The following is a 20,548-nucleotide window of genomic DNA, read 5'->3' as shown; positions in this document are numbered from 1 at the left end:
GCTTTTCTCGACGAATCCGACGATCTCGTGTCCTTAGACACACCCCATATGGTTTTTCCTCGGTGGCATCATCGGGACGGAAAGTCATTCTCTCGTGAAGTCTCATTAACAAGTTACATAGCGTTTTTGCGCTCGGTGAATATTTTACGTTTTAACAAAGAGCTAGATTAATATAATAATACTTGTACCGTAGACAAGTAGATCGAGTTCGACTTAGACTTTGGAAGAAAGTACATTTGTTATCCCGTTGACCGCGGCTTCGTTGTCGAACCTAAGACCATTGTCATTAGTGTCTAATCACCGCGGTTATCTGTCATTTCTGCAATATCCACACTTATACTAATAATCATATTTGTACCAGTAAATATCTTCTCTATTACATAACAACAATGTCTAATCCAAATGAAGGGGCACTAGATATCGTAACGCTGATTAAATATTATTTGAAATCATGACTTCGTTCACCAGAAAATTTAGAGGCAAAACAGCTTAGAAAGTAGCATTGGGCGATCTAATTACAGTGGTCTAAGAGAGCAATTCGATCGTCTTATAAAGGACAAGCTGAACAGCCTGTGTAGGAACGTGTTCCATGTATTTTAGCATGTAGACAGAGTCACGTTTTATAATTCACGCGCGTAATCAAAGCTTGAGATCATTTCATGTTGCATCGTCAGCAGATACATTGTGCAGCACGTGTTTTTACTATTGGAGAACACGCTTTTTTTTGCAGACTTGCCATTTTTTGTTGCAATAAAAGATGATAACATTTTGGTATAAATACATGTTAAAAAACACGATATAATTTTTCTTTGGATCTCTTATTACACATTTTTCTTCCTTATCTCACTGTTACTACATTGACACGCTAAATAATATGTCATTGCTCATCACATCCGTATCACTTCCATGTAACTAAAGAACACATACAGAAATTATTTTAGTTAATCTTTTATTTTTAAGTTATTTAGTGGCTACATTTGAAAAATGTCTTCTAAATCCAAATAAATCTATGGAATTTACGTTAAATTATTATTATATAAATAATATAAACGTAAATGTAAATTAAATTACTTTAATATCATACTTTAGAGCTTAAGAGAATATCCCTTAATGTAACACTGATATTAAACGTATGAAATAATATTAAATTCACGATAAACGTTCCTCCCAAATTTAAATGAATTAAAAATTATAAATATTGAGATATGTATAATTTTATGTGCTTGACGAGATTGACCTCTTGACCGCCTCGAAAACAAAGGAATGTAAACTGTTCAATTTTTTTTTTTTATTTATTGAAATTCACAATTTGTCCAATTTGGACATTTGGTAGAATTTTTTAACAGTTATATTAACATGTTGTTGGCTACCCCCAGCGGGGTACCATTCTGGCGTTTGCTAGGTTATATCCTTTGTGAGGTCTGTTGGGTGCTTCCTTTTTAGCCTTCTGTCCATTGTTCAGTTGACAGTCTGGTATGGAAGAAAGTGCGGAGACGCGTGCAAGTGTGTATCGATGAATATCTTTGGAATCGTTTATCGAATAAATATATAACTAATCTAATATAAGTTCAAGGCGTAAATTTAGTGTTCCTATACCATTATTTCGGCAATTGAGACCCAAAATTGTCACCAATAAAAGAGCTAAAGAAATTATAGCAGACTCTCGTAAAGAGCAACGAGAAACTTACAATAATATTGATAATACGCGATAAACATTCTCGAATAACGCGTTGGAATTTCATATTTTAATAGGCTTTGGTTTTTTTATAGATGAAAGATATTTATCTCTTGTTTACGCATATATAGGGAAGCTGACAACTGTACAAGACACAAAAGCTTATGTAAGCGGCACACGAGTCAACGGAAAATTTGAATAGGGACAGACTCATATTATTATGCCTTGGAATACCAACGTTGTTTTGGTTTGCAAGATCTAAAGACAAACGAACTCCCGACAGAATATATTATTGCCGTTACTGGTAATCTTCAACCAGAGTTCCATAAGAACTTTAACTTTGAACTTTTTGTAACAACACTTGTCGATATAAATATACGAACGTGCTCTCTAGAATAGTTAGCGAGTTAATGAGTTAAATTGTTATTCTTTCTGCGATCGATATACGAATTTTGAACAAGCGACGATTACGACTAGCATACGCTATCATACTTGTACTTACATTGATTTTCATATAACTGACTATTACGATTTTATCACTAGTTTCTTTATAAAACCAACCAATCTCACCAATACCACCTCACTTACCTGTTATATCTGAACTAGTATGTATATACCCTGTAGATGATAATATACATAACGTGATTTTATATAACGCGCTTTTCGCGTTATAGGGAATTCATTGTTTGTAACTATATAAATACATATATAACTAGATTATTTGTAACTATATAGTTATATATAGTTATCTAAACTAGTATATATATCCCCTGTAGATTATAATATACATAACGTGATTTTATATAACGTACTTTTCGCGTTATAGGGAATTCATTGTTCGTGACTATATAACTACATATATAACTAAATTACTTTACTTTAAAAATCATGGTTTTAAGGCATTATGCAGGATGTTTCAAAATAAGTGGACAATATCTAATGGACGGATTCAGTACGCAAAGACAATAAAAGATATTCCTATCAACACATGTTTCACATGACTTTGCTTACGAGATATATTATATAGTTTTACATGCATTCGTTAGATTTTTATTCGAAGGGTTACTTGAAATCTACCGAGTATTGCGTACTTACTGAAAGTGTTGAAATACTTCACCATAAAATTGAACAAGTTTTTCAACAAACTCCAGGAATATCAAAAGGTTATCTGTCGAAAGAGTCGTCCCCATGCATGCGTTGAAATGCAAGATGATCATTTTGAGCACCTCCTATAGAGGTAATCCGGCACGAAATAATACAATATAAAACTCGCTATATCTTGCGAAAAAGATCAGATAGGAAAGGATGGGATAATCAATGTTTTCGTAGGAAATAATTCCCAATTATCTTTCAAATCAGTGAGACGACATTCCCCGTGTGATTGGTATGAAAGATAAGTGTGTAGTTTGATGCGAGCGAGTGCGAAAAATGTGACTGTGTGAGATATGAGAACAGATCAAATTGTATGGAAAAATCGGGAGAGGGAGAAAGAGAGGGGGAACGTGTATGGAGGGAAGGCGTAAAACGTAAAAGTAAAATCCAAAGATTATTAAAACAACTAATTCACGATTAAAAGTAAACATTAGAAATATTATTAATTTCTTTTGTACATAGTTAATCTGTATAATCACTTTGTGTTATTTCAATTTGAGTTTGTATTCTTTTGTAATCGAAGCATTGCACTTGCATCGAAAATCCAATAGTTTTTGGATGCTGAATCCGTCCCTAGATATTACCTATTTATTATGAAACACGAAGACATTACAAAGAAAGAATTTAAGATTTATGGTCTCATAGTCTTCACTAAAGGGAATAAACAAATATTTAATTATTATATATTTGATATAAAATATAATTTCATATACGCCTCCTTGTGTGAATGCTTAATGAATTTAATTAACTCATTCGTAACAAATAGTGTAATTGAATAGCAACAACGAGTGGAAAATGTATATACATCGTGGAATATGCAACAGGCTAATTTTGAAATATACATATGTTCACTGATAAGTTATATATATTATACACATAATTTCGTAAATGTTGTATTGAACTGAAAGAAACACAGGAAAGACAAAAAGGGAATAACGTTTTGTGCTTTACTATAACTTTTCTTGATATCAGTCTTCTTCATTCTGATGTTACTTTAAATTTTTACAACTAGCGTAATTTAGATAATTAGTGCAATTAATATGCATTTCTAGTGAATACATGTTTTATTACAATCAATCTAATTTTTACTACAAATTATAACATTAATTATAGCAAGAGTAATTATAATGAGGTGGTATATGTCATGATTGCGCACACAAGAAATACTCCTGATTTTTAAAAATAACGTTTATTAAACTTTTGGCAACTAGCAATAAATAACGATTAATAACAGTTAACGATTGACAACGGTTAACGATTAACAACGCTTAACACTGGACAACGCTTATCAGGAGTCGACTACTCGTTTCTCTATGTTTGTGCCACGTAAAATAAAAAAAGGGGGGTAGCTCAAACGAAAACAAAAATAAAATGTAACAAAAAAAACAAGAGAATTCATTTCTTGTACCCTGAGTTTACACTGACTGCGATTTGATTCTGAACTCCAGCCGTGACTTTCTAAGACTGAAGAGCTCTTACAATTTGACTTTCGGTGGGATCTGTTTCTTTTTTGTTTGTCACCCCTCAATATCCCCACTACCCTGTAGGCGTACGTGACCGTTGAGACGCTTCTAGAACATTCGGTGGAAGAACCGTCGGGATATCGATGGTTCATTAGGCACTTAGGCGATATACAGTGTTGTCAAGTGCCCCCACATCTTTATCTCCATCGCCAGCCCATCGGATTTGAAGTATGCCGATCGTGATATTTGCTACGCGTAATCCTTCGCACTTCACCGCTCGGGACACACTGAATCTCTCTGGTTCAAAACCACGTCGATTCTTTTTTTTGTGAGCGCTCGATATCGCACTACGCGCGCGATTGTTAGAAGTCCGCAACGGTTGCCGCGTATGCGTTCTCCCGAATATTCGGCGAAAGAGCCGTAGGAATATCGTTGGTACATTACGCTACTCGGCCTAGCGCTTTAAAGATAAAGCGCTTTGTGTCGCGAAGCCGTTGGAAATTTCCGAGGTCGAGTGCCGCCACAATAACATAACAGTAAGGTAATTATAATTATAACAGTAATTATAACATTCTTTTTACATTCAGTACGTTGCCACACTGTACTAAACACGTTTTATTTCTTTCATTAAGTGTTCGACCCACTCGCGGGGACCGGTGTTCCACGTCGTCTGCCAATGATCAATGGAATTAAATGTACATCATGCTGGTACCAGTGTCTAGCAATGCTCGACAACCAAATGTCGATTGATTCAGTCCTTTTTGAAGTGGTTGGCCGCCGCCGTCATTGTCTCCTCTGCCTGGATGATGGGCTTGGAGATAATCGTGTTTGTGGTGTCTCAGATGGGTTTTGATGGATACGTGAAGATGTCGAGAAAGATGTTGGAGATCGAATGGATGTTGGGTGCTAGTGATGTCCCGAGTCGTGATTCAAGTTTCGGATCCATGCAACAGCGTGTGGTGTCGTTGCCCGCCCATATGACAGGATCCGGCGGTGCAATACAGAAGAACGTTTCCTCTGCTCAGGCAGTTGGTGCACGCCGATACCTCATTGGCGACTATGAAGTGTTCTTTGACCTGTTAACAATTTCACAAATTAGTGTTCATAATAAATTTACGTATTTTTTGTAGCTGTCATTTGTAGCTACTATTTCGTTACGATAAATAAAGATGAGCCATAAAACTTATCAATACAACCTGGATAATTATATTGTCGTTAGAAGTAAACTCGGCTAAATAGTATAGGTAATTAATATCAAGAGTACCAAAATGAGGTATTTGATGTCATAATCGCTCAATGTTTTGAGCGTGAACCCCATTAGGATTTACAAACCACATGAATAAACTAGAGTCGCCACGATCGAAGATACTGAGAACAGTAGTCAACGCCCATGGTATGTCAGAAACGAGGATATACGCAAAGACATAAAAGTACCAACGGTCAAAGGAGAAATCGGCAGGTACGCCGAAAAATACAAGGAAAGAACGGCAACTCATCCAAACCAGCTACCTGTTGAAGCGAGCAAAACTCATAGAAAGAAGATTCAAAAGAAAAAACCCCACTGACCTCGCTAAATAAATAAAATAGTGCAACTCGAAGATGGCATCCCGCTGAGGGTAGCCATCCACATGTTATTTAGCAATTAAGCTAGAAAAATTTACCAATGACCAGCTGAACAAATTGTAAAGTACAAATTAAATAATAAAAAAAGAATACATAAATAATTGTTTTCATCGAAGTATCACAAGTACACTATGAATCAATATAGTGTATATTGTATTTCCAAGTGCAATTTAACAGCGGATTAATAATATCCATATAGCTGATAATATGTGTTTTACTGGTATTACAAATAAACATCCACTTTCTCGTCCTATGCTTCCGCAGAGCCATTGTTCAATAAATAATTTTCATTTATGAAATTATCAACGACCGAATTTTACTGCAGGCATTTCAACTTTACTGGTATCAGATATTCATTGATTTAGTAACTGTTCCGTCCGCTGACTCTTCACATCAATCAGAATTCATCGCTGCGCAAATATAATTAGTCGGACCGTAATAATCATAGGGAACTGTCGCAAACTTAAGCTTTTCGATTTTACCGTTAAGGACGTTAATTGATATAAAACGCGTTCAAGTCAAGAGGTTCCTTATGGTTATTGTCCAATCAGGTAAAATATGGGAAAGTCGAATTTTTCCCATGTTCAACGGTTATTTCCACCGGCCCCAGCCAGCTATAAAGGTTGTGAAGCTAGGAAACAATTACAACGCAAACTGTTCCCGCCTCAACGAAACAGGACATACACTGACATACAAGTCCAACAGGACAGCGCAAAACCCGAAACAATACCAAATACAGAGCACGCAATAAACACTAAACACATCAGCACCAACACCTTTGGTAGTCGAAGCTACGCGCAAGTAACCAGCCAATCGACACGCTCAGACAACCAATACCACAACAACAGTAGCAACGACACTACAGAAATCAAAGAACTTCTCAAACAACCCATCAAGAACACTGAAATGCTAATCAGAATGATAAGCGAACAAAACGCAGTACTCAGATAGCAAACGCAAGGAAGGCGGGCTGTGCGGCGAACGGAAAGTATGCGAAATACTGGTGGAACCCGAAGATCGCGGAACTTAGAGCGCAGACGCACAAAGCGCTCAGGAAGGTGACGAGAGAGAGGAAGAAGAATGCCGGCAATACCGAGCCCCTCGTCAACGCCTACAAGGAGATCCGAAGGCAGTTAAAAAAGGAGATCACCCGCAGCAAAAAACAGCTTGGGCAGAATACTGCAAGATACTGGAGAGCGACCCTTGGGGCAAACCCTATCGCACGGTCATGAAGAGATGTACAAGCAAGGGACCAACCAACGACATGCCGATCGACATGGTGAAGGCAGTCCTACAGAGGCTATTCACCATGGGACACGGACCCTCCCATTACGAGGGCCGCGAAGAGGCAGAGCCCGAAGAAGAAGGAGACATCAGCCTCAGCGTCGCCATCGGCGAAGGCGATGTCGTCGATGCCGCCGGAAGAATGAACACCAAGAAGGCTGCAGGAGTCGATGGCGTGCCGGGCGAGATTACGAAGCTGATAGCGAGTCGCAGGAGCGAGCTCGTGACAAGGGCGTTCAACGGCATCACCGAATCAGGAAGGATCCCAGACTGCTGGAAGACGGCCAGAGTAATACTGCTAAGGAAACCGGGAAAGAATCCCAGTCTCCCTAACGCGTACCGGCCGATAAGCATACTCCCAGCCATGAGCAAGATCTGGGGAAAATGCTTTAAGAAGATCATCGAGAGATGCATCGGAACGGACCCGTTCCATCGGAGGCAGTATGGCCTCAGAAAGAAGAGGAGTACGGTAGATGCCATCACGCAGGTGATGAAGTTTGCAAATTTGCAAAAGTTTGAAATCTGCAAACAGAAGAGGGTAATATGCGTAATGATCGCCTTGGACATTAGCAATGCCTTCAATTCGCTCAGCTGGAAGAGCATATACGAGGAATTTAACAGGAGGAAGCTGCCATGGAAGGTCAAAAGGCTAATCGGCAGTTACCTATTTGGAAGGAAGGCCATCGTGAGCAACTAGCACGGCACGGTGGAGCACGAGGTGGTGGCGGGAGTTCCGCAGGGATCCATCCTCGGACCATTCCTGTGGAACTTGGTATACGACCGGTTGCTCGAGAGACTCGACAACATGCCAATGGTCAGAGCAACCGCCTTCGCAGACGATCTGGCCATCACGTGTTCCGTCGGGAGGAACGAAGAGGCCTCCGCCAAGGTCAACACGATGCTAAGGAGCGCCAACGATTGGTGCACGAGTTTCGGGCTCACACTGGCGAGAGAAAAGAGGGAAGTCATGCTCATCACAAGGTTGCGAGTGCCGAGAGTTGTGAAACTCAGGTTGGGCCCTTCGGACATCGAAACGGTCGACCGCATCAAGTATCTCGGAGTCATCATCGACACCAATCGGAGGTTCGGTGCGCATATCGAGATGGTGTGTAATAGAGCCGACAAGTAAATAGGAGCCCTCAGGGGAATACTACCTAACATCAACGGGCCGCCCCGTTGGCTTGTAGGCTCTACTACAATGTCTGGTAGTCCATCGTAACTTATGGAGCACCGTTGTGGGCTAGAGCAGCGAATACCGATAAGAACAGGAAAAAGCTGAAACGAGCACAACGAACGGCCCTGTGCATAACAACGACGGCATACCGTACCGTCTCCCACGCGGCACTTTGCGTGTTGACCGGGAATCTCCCGATTTACATAAAGATAAAGATGCTCGGAGAGACTTACGAGAGGAACAAGATCCATAAGTCCAGGATTGGCGCGGATGACGGCTGCAAGCTGATGGAGGAACTGGAGGCGATTCGCAAGAAGGCCCAAGAGGAGTGGCAGAAGGAGTGGAACAACTACAGAAAAGAGAATGTCACAAGGAAATTAATACCGAGTGCACTGCTATTTACCAAAAAGGAGATGGACATCGATCATCACACCATGCAGCTGCTAACGGGGCATGGGAGCTTCGGTGTCTATAGGAAGAGGATTGGCAAGAACAGCGACAGCAACTGTCTCGACTGTGGAGACCCTAACGACGATGCAGAGCACGCCCTCTTCGCGTGCCCGAAGTGGACGGACAGAAGGATCGAGTTGGAGAACGCTCTTGGCGAGAAGATAGACGTGGACAATCTGATCGCCACGGTGACCGCCAAGAACGAGAGCTGGAATAAATTCAGGCAATTCTGCAAGACCGTTGTGTGTCACAGGAGGGTGACAGCGAGGGCCTAGGAAGAGACAAGGAGGAGAACGAGAGAAACAACAACTACGCGGAGCAATGAAGCCAAGAATACAAAACAACGAAAAACTGCAGAAGGAGATCAGCCCAGTATTCTGAACTGGCTGAGAAGATGACATGAGCAGTAACCGCCCGAAGAAGTAGATACAACGGGTTATGAAAGGACAACCCCGATGACTGCCGACAGGTTTTGCCGGGGTTGTCTGTCCTCAAAGCGGAGGAAGAAGGAGGAGGGGTTTTTAGTGGGTTTGGCAACGACATCCGACCGACTCCCACATAACCCAGTGATGCGGGTCATTGGGCATGCGTAATAGCATTTTCCCCTCCTCACGCGAAAAAAAAAAGATTCAGGCTATAGCCGCATCTATATTAATTAAGAATCCATACGGCTTTTTTGTTGCAAATGACTAAAACGGTTGAAATCATGCACACCAGGACACCAGCTCATTTTGCCAGCTTATAACTTTGTGAATTTTGAGCTTTTTTCGGTTAATTTTTTATGTAATCTTAAAATATCAATAACAAAATGATAAAAAAATATTTTCCGTTTCGTTTGGACAGAGCATCAAAATCCGCCCGAAATTCATGCCTCTAGATTAGAATACTCCCTTTATAAAGTTCGCTTGGTTATATTCCACAAAGTCAACAAGTTTAGCAGCGACTATGTGCCACTTGAGAAAGCAGTCTGCGAGTTTCTGAAATCCGAGAAGAATTATCTCTGATCGCGGGACGGCATTCACAGCCGTCGCCTGTGAGGAATATTGCAATGAAAAAGGTATACAGCACGTCTGGATTAGAACTGAAATTCCGACGGCAAATGGTCAAGTGGAAAGAGTGAACTGGACGCTTATTCCTCTACTGACGAAGTTGTTTGCACCAACACCAGACAAGTGGTTCAAACACTTAGAGACAGCATAGAGGTATTTGAACGTATCCCTCGCAGAAGTACGAATGTTACACCATTTCAATTAATATTTGGAACGTAGATGAGAATGCGTGACGATCCGTAGATCAGGCAGCTGATCGAAGACAAGTGGGCCGTGATGTTCTAGGAGGAGTGAGATCAGCTACGCGTATAGGCAGAGAAACGGATCGAGGAAATTCAAGCTAAAAATAGACGAACGTTTAACAAGAGGCGTAAAGAGGCCGAAACGAAAGAGTTGAGAGTGCGTCTCGCTAATTTGGGGCTACAAACGACGGAGAAAATGCCGAACTACGAGTGCCGTTACAAGTGGCCATGGAAAATAACGATACATCACAGAAGAAAGAAATGACGATGAGGGTGGGACTGTAGATGATTAAAAAGATACGGGAGAATGCAATCAAGAGGCACGCGTTGGTTCAACATTGAAAACGGTTGCTTTGGAGATAGGGGATGATATTAATATCCTTGTTTTGACGGGAATACTTAAACGGGCAACTAAACATTTTCATTTGTTTGGTGCTCGTGGATTTCATTTATATCCGTTGATGACCTTAGTACCTTCGGGGACTGCGATAGTAGAGGAACCTCTGCCGCTTGTTTTCCCAAAGGTGACGAATGTGGATTTGGGGATGGCACGTTCATCAGGGTACTTAATTGGTCAGGATTTTCATACGAATTTTATAATCGCGATGATAGAATTTAGATATTCCACTTTATTGGCCGATTCGTTTAATGCGAAGGAATATGATTATTATATAACTTCCATTGGTGATAATTCCATGAAACTCAGTTCTGACGTTGTTTGTCAGTTGGGAGAGCAATCTTTTAATTTGTATGATAATGTTATCAAGATGTGGTTAGTTAAGGATGGTGATCTGAGGAAGTATATGTTTGGTTATGTGAAGGATGATTATGTTAAATTTGATGAAAAGAACCAACGTTTGGATACAGAATTTAGATATATTTTGGTTTCACGTAGAACGGAAGTTATGCTGAATCAACGGATTTCAGATAACATTAGAAATATTGACGTATCCACTGTTCCGTTGCCTAATATTGTTTGGGTTAACGGACCGCTTGGTTGCGGAAAGACATCGCATTTAAAACATCAGTTTGTTGTACCTGTTTACCTCAGAGACGATGATATAATTCTAACTATGACGAAGGAAGAGCCGAAGGAAATACGTGACAAGTTGATAAGAAGGTACCCGACGGTGTCAGAAAAAATATGAACGCGTGACGTCAGAACGGTTGCGTCGGTATTGGTAAATGGTGTGAAGGATGAGTATTCACGCCGGGACGATTGGGTTTTTGAATGCTTCAACATCCGCATCGGAAGTGTATATGATTGGTGATGTGAATCAGATTTCGTATATCGATAGAGACCAAATATGTCCAATTAGATATTCGAAGCCGTCGTCGATCGCTAGGGTGACGCAGTCTTAGAAATGTTCGTATTGATGTCCGATTGATATGGTTTATGCCTTGATGGGTTTATGCCCTATAAATTTTATGATGATCTTTGCAGTAGAAACCCGACGGTGAAGTCTCTGACTTATAAACCCTTTACTGAAAACGTTACTCTGATACCTAAGGAACTTGAAAACACTTTGTATTTGGTTCGCTTGCAAGCTGATAAGGAGTATTTGATACGGCAGGGTTTTGGAGCTGCAAAATCTTCTGAGGTATTAACAGTTAACGAAGCGCAAAGTCTCACTTTTAAGCATACTGATTTAATTAGGAAGAATCCCAAGCCTCTTTTGATATACGATAAAGTAGAATATTCAATAATTGCCGTATCGCGCCATACTGAGACTTTTGTGTATTACACTGATGTACCTGTAGCGGCACTCGTCGGTAAAATTCATTACGGTTTCCGTCCAGTGAACCCGATACACAAAAAATCGTGTTTACAGATAGATGAGTTTATTATAGATCCGACAACCTTAGGCGGTTACCGAAGGTTAATCAAAATCCGTCGTGATCATATGCCCTCGAGTCAGCTACCCGAAAGGCCAACAATTGTAAACAAGGTCGAGAGTTTAGCGTCCGTTGGGATGTTTTGAGAACATCTTCAAAATTCAAATCCCAACGCCTTTTGTCAACTCCGACGCATATAAATATAGCGAACAGGGTAGCGAGGCATTCTTTGTTATCGAATGAAACGAGCAGTAGCAGCTAATTCGATACTTCTTTGCACCGATCTATTCGTAATCGCGAATCAAGGCAGCAGTTGTGTTATACGACTAGTGTACACGTAGGGTATATTTTAATAAACTACATAGTTAGATATACTCTTGTGTTTTTTAACATAAATCGCTACCATACACCTCACGATAAACGAATTAACAACAGTATAAGTTGAGAAGTCAGAGAGTACGGATTGCGTTGTTGAGATAGTGTTGTTAGAGTTGTTAAAAGAGAGTTGAGAGTGTTGATTACTGGCCGGGCACTGGAATTCGTAAACTGCCCCCCAATTGGTTTCCGAATAGAACTCTTTTGCATGCTAGTACTTCGCAAACAGCTTCAAGGACTGTTCAGAATATAAAGTTGCAGAGAACGATCTCTCTGACGGATACTTTCATTATGAATCTTTGTTCGCGACTAGAATCTAGTTTGTTCCAAACAGAGGATATACGAATTTGGTCCTGCAGGTCATAAACCATAATTCCTTCCATATATCCAATGATTGTTTGCAAACTGCTCAGCAGCGTGAGCTGGATGACCGAACTTTACCTGAACATATTTGACGAACAGCACACTTCAATAACTGTAACTTCAGTAACAGTAATAAAACTAAAAGTATGTATACATTAAGATATATATTAAATATTACACATTATATAGTAATATATAACATATAATATATTAATATAATAATTTTTATGCCTTAGTTAATGCATAAAAATCCCTATATAAAAGGGGTTTAAGAGATATTTCAACTTTAATTTGTTAAATTTATTGCGTGATGGATACGAAGAATTGAATGGTGCAAGCGGAGTACATTTTTGACGAAGCCGAATTCTTTTTACATCATTATTTCCCAAGATATAAATTAAATGAAATAAATTGGATATATGTATTGAAAAGACATTTCATGTATATATTAAAAACTAAGACGTTTATTTCTAAAGTAATAAAAACTGATTCTTCCGAAGATAAAACACATAATGGTGGCCGTTTAGTTATAATTTTCATACATGCCTCTCTTCTTTCCCATCCCTTAATGACGTTCCGTAATAAATAGAAAGCCCGAATTATCACCATTTGACATCGTTCAACTGATAGTGAATTACCAAGTTAAAAAAGTATCATTTTTTTCATATTTCTTATTATATCATTATGACACGACTTTAGTCGGATTATTTAAATTCATACGATAAAATTCGTGATACTGAACTACCAGTATTCGCGAGCAACGGTTATGAAAGTTTGCCGAAATGCTCAAGAACACGTTCGCACATAGTACTCTTGAACACATGTCCAGCCTTTGGGGACCAACGTTATCAATAACAGACACAACAACCTGTATGGACGTTACACTACGTTCCAGGTAATCTTTATAAATAGGACCGATGACGATTGGATTCAGAATAAAACTAAATATAAAACTCGGGTGTTTCTCGCTCGGACATTCCATTATCGCGTGTTCGCTACCGTAACAATTCGTTTCCGTTTGCTCGTTCGAAGGTTGACAAATCTTAAACAAGTGCTAGACTGGTGAATGAATTACAGTGTATCACGTCGTAATCCGTAGGAAAGAGATAACATGCTCGATATTCCAGTTTGTAGCTATAGCTAAATAAAACATATGTATTTTCTATACATCTTCTATATTGCACGTCTCATTGAACATATAGAAAATCGCCAGTAGAACATAGATGATAATAATAATATATTTAATTCATAAATACATTGTGAAAATTATAGTGGAAAATGTAAATAGAATGTAAGCCGGAGGTAACAAAATTATATAAAACATTATTCAATATATGTTGTACAACGAATATATTATTCGTTATTTATAATATTTCATGTTTATTTCCCCTGTAAGATATTTATTATATTTCGATTATATACTCAGTTTCCGAATATTTTGCTGGTAAATTATATTATTTTCCCAGAACTTCATAATTGAATTTAATCTTACTGCTTAAAATGATTGACTTCCTTTTGTAAAAACACTCCTGACTAAATCAATCCGAACACTTTCCGTAATACTCAGATCTGATAAATGTGCGAAACAATTCAGGGTTTGAATATTTGCAGAAAGATAACAGTTTCAGTAAATTTAACTGTATCGAATATTACCACGTTGAAAGAATCTCTCCGTTCAATGCGACTAACATGTTTTCTTATCTTCCATATATTAAACTGACACATTTATGACTGTTTATAGAACTATATCATTACTAATTCTATTCACTGCTTAAATTAACATTTTGTTCTGAGAATTGCGTTTTGTTTCATTTTTCTATTACTTGCCCCGTTTTCAAATATAAATTTCGTTTAGATTAAACAATGTTTAATCTAACAATGGAGAGGTCATGACTCGGGTTCATATATGTTCCAGCTCCGAATTTATATCACAGGATGTTTCTCCTTTCTGAAGTTAAGATCGCGATAAGTATCTGTTCTTCTGTCTGTTCTAATGGAAATAAGTGATAGATGAAATAGTATGCAATAAAATACAATTTGGTCAAATACAATAGAATCTGTTACAATATTCTTCAAGGACGGTATAGTTAATCGTCAACCAACACAGATGACTGTGACATTTGTGTTCTATCAATTCCCTCTTCTTTTTCCATCTACTTAGAGCCTCATTTTTTTACATTGATTCCCATCGAGCAATCTTGTCCGAACGTGTCGTCACTTTTGAGAAAACTTGTACACGACTTCAATACGTATTCGCCACTCGGTTATTGAAGAGATTTAAGAAATTCTGGTACATTTTCCTTTAAGTATCGTCATCTCAAGAGTATTCCTATTACAGCGTGCAAATATTTCATAATGGTAATAAATACATCGAGTTCGGCAAACGTTCATATAGATAAAATTTTGGGCATCTAAATTTACTAGCGTAATGCAATGCAACATTTGCTTAAGTAGTTTCACAAAGTGAGTTGAGTTTAACAAACTGGTAGAACACTTCACAAAAAGCTTTTCGATATTCAAAATAATAGGCTCCATTTATTATAAGGAAGTTTTTATGAGGCGATTGTTTCAATAGACTCAGATGTTAGAAAGGATATTTTACAAGATCCTTAAATCCAAGCTGAAATTGCACTTATAAGCAGAGTTGTCGTTTTTATATAAGGATTTCATCCTTGAGTGAAAACGCTATATATTTTTTCACTTAAATGATCTTTTGTGTGTTGTGAGTTTGTTGTTTGTAACCACAGCGGTGAAATTTTGTACTCGTGTTCAGCAACTGGAGATCAAATTATGCGAATTGCATTTTTCTATGGAACAAAATGCAACTATGCCTCTGATAAATGTGTCATGAACAACCTACTTCTCGATAAATGTGCGGACGTGTTTAAGATATCCAATATTCGAATGTTTTTCAGATGTTCATCAACTTTATTCCAGAAGCTTTTGCATCTTACAAACTTTTCCATTGATTGCAAACTGACTGCGTACAGCTTTATTTGTGAGTATTACACAAACAAATGTTTCATTTGTTCGTTTATCCAAATTGAAACTTGATATTATTTCATATTATTGTTGCTATATTATATTGCACAATTATTGTATCAAGAGAAATATGATAAACTCTGGATATAGTTTCTTTACAGGTAAGGCGTGATTCCACATTCAAAGTATATAAATGTATTCGTTTGTGAAATAATGAAAATATCCTCTTCATTATTGGAAAACTGATGCATACTACACTGTATATTTGATAGCAATAATTGGATCCATTTCCTTCAGAAACTGTTCGCGTGGTCATCTGATTTCACATATAATACCACATGCATCTTCTTCCCGTTTCCGTCTCAAACTTTAAAACGCAAGTTTATGATTTCTATCCTTTCACTTTTATGTTTTCTTCATTTTCTTTTACTAATGATCGCTTTGTACTGGACCATTTATTACTCTGAGTACGAGTTCTCCAAACTATTCAAATTCCTCATCGTATACGTAGATATTACAAGTTCAAAATGGTTGCAGTGTCATTGGCCAATCTGCATAAAGTTCTTGACCAATATCAATATCTTTAGATTTGTTATAGATTTTTCAACATATGTTGATATATGACAAATTAAAACATATTATATAGTACATTGTCGGTTAGAAACTTCTTGTATATTCTACAATTTCGCCCATCTAGACGGATTGCTTTTTCATCGCTACGTACAATTTTCTTTTAATTTTTCTTGCATTGTATACTGTGCGCGTATCTTTATGAATTCTACACATTATTCTTTACGTTGAGACGTGAATGATATGTAACGTTGCAGTGTCGCAAATGTTTATATCGCTGCAAAATACGTTGAACGGTTTATCGCAAGATCTACCATTTTGGCGAATAAATTTTTGGCAATGCGATTGCTTTCTGCTCTTGCTTGTGTTATGTTTTATAGAACTTCTAAGCAATTATACTGTTATCTTTCCATTTTTACTAACAAATGAAGGAAGACTTATTTCCAAAATTCACTAAGGAATAAAACAATAAAATATTGAGTAGACTTATACTTTATTACTCTGATATCAAAACATGTCAATAGCAATTAATAAGAGATATAACAAGATTCTATTAGGTTTCCCTCCATAAATTTCATATAATATTAATCATATAATATTCTACAACATATGACAGCAATTTTCCCAGTACGTTTATCATAATACATATAATTTATAAAATGTATGTAACATTTCCCCTTGTAGAGCATGTTAACATTTCCCCTTGGAGTCTTTAACATGCATCATGATGTTGTCTGTATCAAATGTAATGTTAGATTGCACTATAACGAATGATAATATTACTGGAAAGAAAGGAAAATACAAGTAAACGATGTAAAAAAGTGGGATGCCTCTTGTTTAAAGCAACACAACCTCTATACATCATCTGTCGTATCAGTGCTTTTATATATGAGAATCATTTTCAATTAATTATAACCGGTTAGAATGAAATAATTACATAGCTATCATACAGAATTATTTATAACACTAAGAGTAATTTAAAATTGTACGATACGATGCGAGAAATATCTTTATGTATAAAATATCGTAAATAAAAGTGTAAGATAGTTTATATCAATGTAATCAGTATTGAACGATACTATATACCTCATTTGTTTTGGCCAAAAAAAATTCTCATGCTTGTAAAGTCAAAAATGTAGAAAGAACAATTTCCATCGTTGGAAGATAAGTCAATGATTGCATAATTCTTGGTTTTTTGTAAATAACTGTGTATTTTCGAGCTATCGCGGGGAGACGCGGTCGTTAGAATACGCGCCAACGGGAGTCGTAAATTCCCGTTACGATTAGAATGATCGACACCACGAATAGTTCGATCCCCGTATTTCGATTAAGATAATAGGGGTGATTCAGGTATGATAACACTGTGGCTCACAGAGTTAAAATTTATATTTCCAACACTTAGTATACACGATTGAATAGATAGAATCACTTAATAACTTAGCACGGTATGAGACTTAATGTTAGAAGTTAGGCGTTAGATCTTTGACTGTGGTAGGAAAATGTGAGAGATATAGGAACGGTGAGAGTTGTAGGGAATGCAGGAACTCTAGTCACCGTGAGAGACGATGGAAAACTCTGAAGCTTATTCTAATGTGAATAAGGAGGAAAGCTTGGTATGGGTGTGCCCTTTGAACGAAGAACGCGGATTCGTTGCTTACATTTTTAGTTAGTAGAGTGAGGGCAATAATCCGCGATGGAACAAACTGTTACGTCGCATAAAACATCTACATTCCAGCCTTCGCGACCGGACAGCCAACGGCCTGTGTAACGTCATTCCGACCCTCAAAAAACCTAAGGACCCACCATAGTCTTTCACTTTCACTGTATTGTATCAACATGTGTCTTCAGTCAATCCGTTTGTCCTGAAGAATTTCTTAAGCCTAAAAATATTTTCGAATCACATCTGGTTTTTAGAGAGGCCCCTGGGTTTATTAGACGCACTTAAAAACACGGAGAAAGCGGGTGCGCACCTATTAGGAAAAACCGAATAGCTATGTAACAAAACAAGCTGGTTTTTCCTATGAACAAGATCACCTACCAACCCCGATGGTAGGAAGCTTCCTACTCATCCCTTCAAGCATCAGCGTAGATCGTAACCAATCGACATCACGGATCATTACCCTCACTTTTCCTAACGAAACGTGTGAACAACGAATCCGCGTTCTTCATGCAAAGGGGCACACCCACACCGAACTTTCTTCCGTATGAACATACGAGTGACCAGCACAGCACAAAATCTAACGCCTAACGTCTAAGTCTAAGCACAACGCCAGAGGAACGTAATTCACGTCAAATATCCAAGTCGGTTCTCGGCATTGTCGAACATTCACCTCCTCTATTAAGTCCCCTACAGTGCTACGTCCACTAAGATACTAAATTCAATTATAAGAGCCTTGCTCTAGTGTGCATATGTATCTTATCTTCGTGCGACAAGTTGTTATCTATTTATACCTACTCAACAGTGTAAGTTAAGTGTTGGAAATATATAATTTATAATTCTGTGAATCACAGTATTATACTAACTGAATCACCCCTATTGTCTTAACCGAAATCAGGGGATCGATCAATTCGTGGAGTCGATTGCTATAATCATAACGGGAATTTACGACTCCCGTTGACGTCTCTCCTCGCGATTGTGTCTCCCCGCGAAATACACGAACCGTACAGCGTGAAAGCTATATTATGGATGATTCCTGAAATCTCTAAAGGAGAAGGAGGACGACGCTTTAAAAGCCAAGAACGTAAGTAACTACATATTTAGTATCCTATCCATTTAATCTTATTCTTTGCATTTTACGGTAATTACCATTAGTAGTAATAAAAGAAAAAAAATCTGACTGAAAATTTGTGAAACGTAAACTCTTCACTCTTGAAATGAGTACTATCGTTAAAATTGTGCATTTAATAGAAATCAGTCTTTTATTATTTCAAGCTTTCAAAATAATTAACACTGTCATGAAGAACTGTTGAAGTGGTTACCACTTCTGGGAAAACTCCACATCTGGTCTTTTTAGCTTTCTCAAGCGCTGAAGCCATCGACAGCATATAGACAAAAGAATAGCAGGAAGGCAGACCCTAAACAGTAGACAGGCGACGTTGGCTTCGGGATTTTCAGTTATAAGGTAACACTGCTAGCGTGCGAATCTGGATCAGCTCAAATTGTATTCCTGTATTTCACTATTAAATCAAATATATATTTTGTACCTTACACTTTATCCACGCGTTTTTCTCTCTTTATATACCGAATAACCTCAGCAGATGTAAAATGTAATACACTTAAATATAATTGGTAAAATAATATTTAGGCTAAGATTTTTAAGTTTAAGCCCTTTTACTGAATATAACGACTAGTTTTCAACTTTAACAATTTTTTATGGTCTGACGTTACGTTAGTACGTTGTGCGTGATTATGCTGGTTAGGAAGTTTTACATATTACATATTAATTATGATATTGTTATTTTTTTGTACTTAACGAACGTCTAACGAATGTTACGTAACATAAAAATTGTTTTCCTTATCAGAAACCCCCGTAAACCTGGAAATTGTACTGTGATTTATTCTTCTGCAATAAAAAATAATAGCTGTTCCGTCCGGTGACTTTTCACATCCATCAGAATCATAACTAGGACGAGGTGGCCATTCGCTACGTCAATATAATTAGTTGAACCATAATAATCAGAAGAAACCGTCGTAAAAATAGGTATGACGATTTACCGTCAAGGCCGTTAAGACCGTTCAATGGTATGAAATCTTCGAATCAAGAGCTCATATTTTATTCCTATTAGTTATATTCCTATTCTCATATTATGTTCCTTATGGTTATTGCTTAGGTAAAAAGTAGGGAAGCGTGGATATTCCCATTTTTTCCCGGTATTTACAGGGTGGGGCGAACTACAGACAGCAAGAATTTTCCTCCGCTGCATCGTCGTGAGATAGAGTGACTGGATCTACAGATCAGTCTACATCTCTGCGCTATTATAACTCAGTCAACATATATTCATTAACTATATCTACTTTTGATAACTCATCTAATTAACATATACATATGTCGGAGATGAAAGGACACCAGGGCCTTCCTTTTGGAATTCTTCGGAAAACACTCAATTTTTTAGTCTCTATAATTTAACTCCATTATAATTGACCGACATTTGCGATAGTGAGCTTGGGCTCGAGGTGACAACGTTTTACGTAATATAGGGATGAAGTAATTTTATAGCTCTGCTTAAAAGAAATAGTTGTGGCGGCACGCGACAGTAAACATTTTTTGTCCCGTGGTTCGCCACACAGAGACCCTATTCTTCGGGCAAGA

The 20,548-nt window shown here is 37.9% G+C and overlaps 1 long non-coding RNA gene across 1 annotated transcript in view; it reads right to left on the bottom strand.

Moving 5' to 3' along the window:
- Positions 1-4,379: 4,379 nt before the first annotated feature.
- The window catches only part of LOC110120081, a 30,220-nt gene continuing 14,051 nt past the window's right edge, over positions 4,380-20,548 (bottom strand). The window contains exon 3 of the long non-coding RNA XR_007227575.1: positions 4,380-5,366. This is a non-coding gene — a long non-coding RNA (uncharacterized LOC110120081). The remainder of the gene's footprint in view (positions 5,367-20,548) is intronic.

Source organism: Bombus terrestris, unplaced genomic scaffold (genome assembly GCF_910591885.1).
Source record: "Bombus terrestris unplaced genomic scaffold, iyBomTerr1.2, whole genome shotgun sequence".
Lineage (NCBI taxonomy): Eukaryota > Metazoa > Arthropoda > Insecta > Hymenoptera > Apidae > Bombus > Bombus terrestris.
The sequence above is the reverse complement of the archived record's forward strand: the minus strand, read 5'-3'. Positions and strand labels throughout refer to the sequence as shown.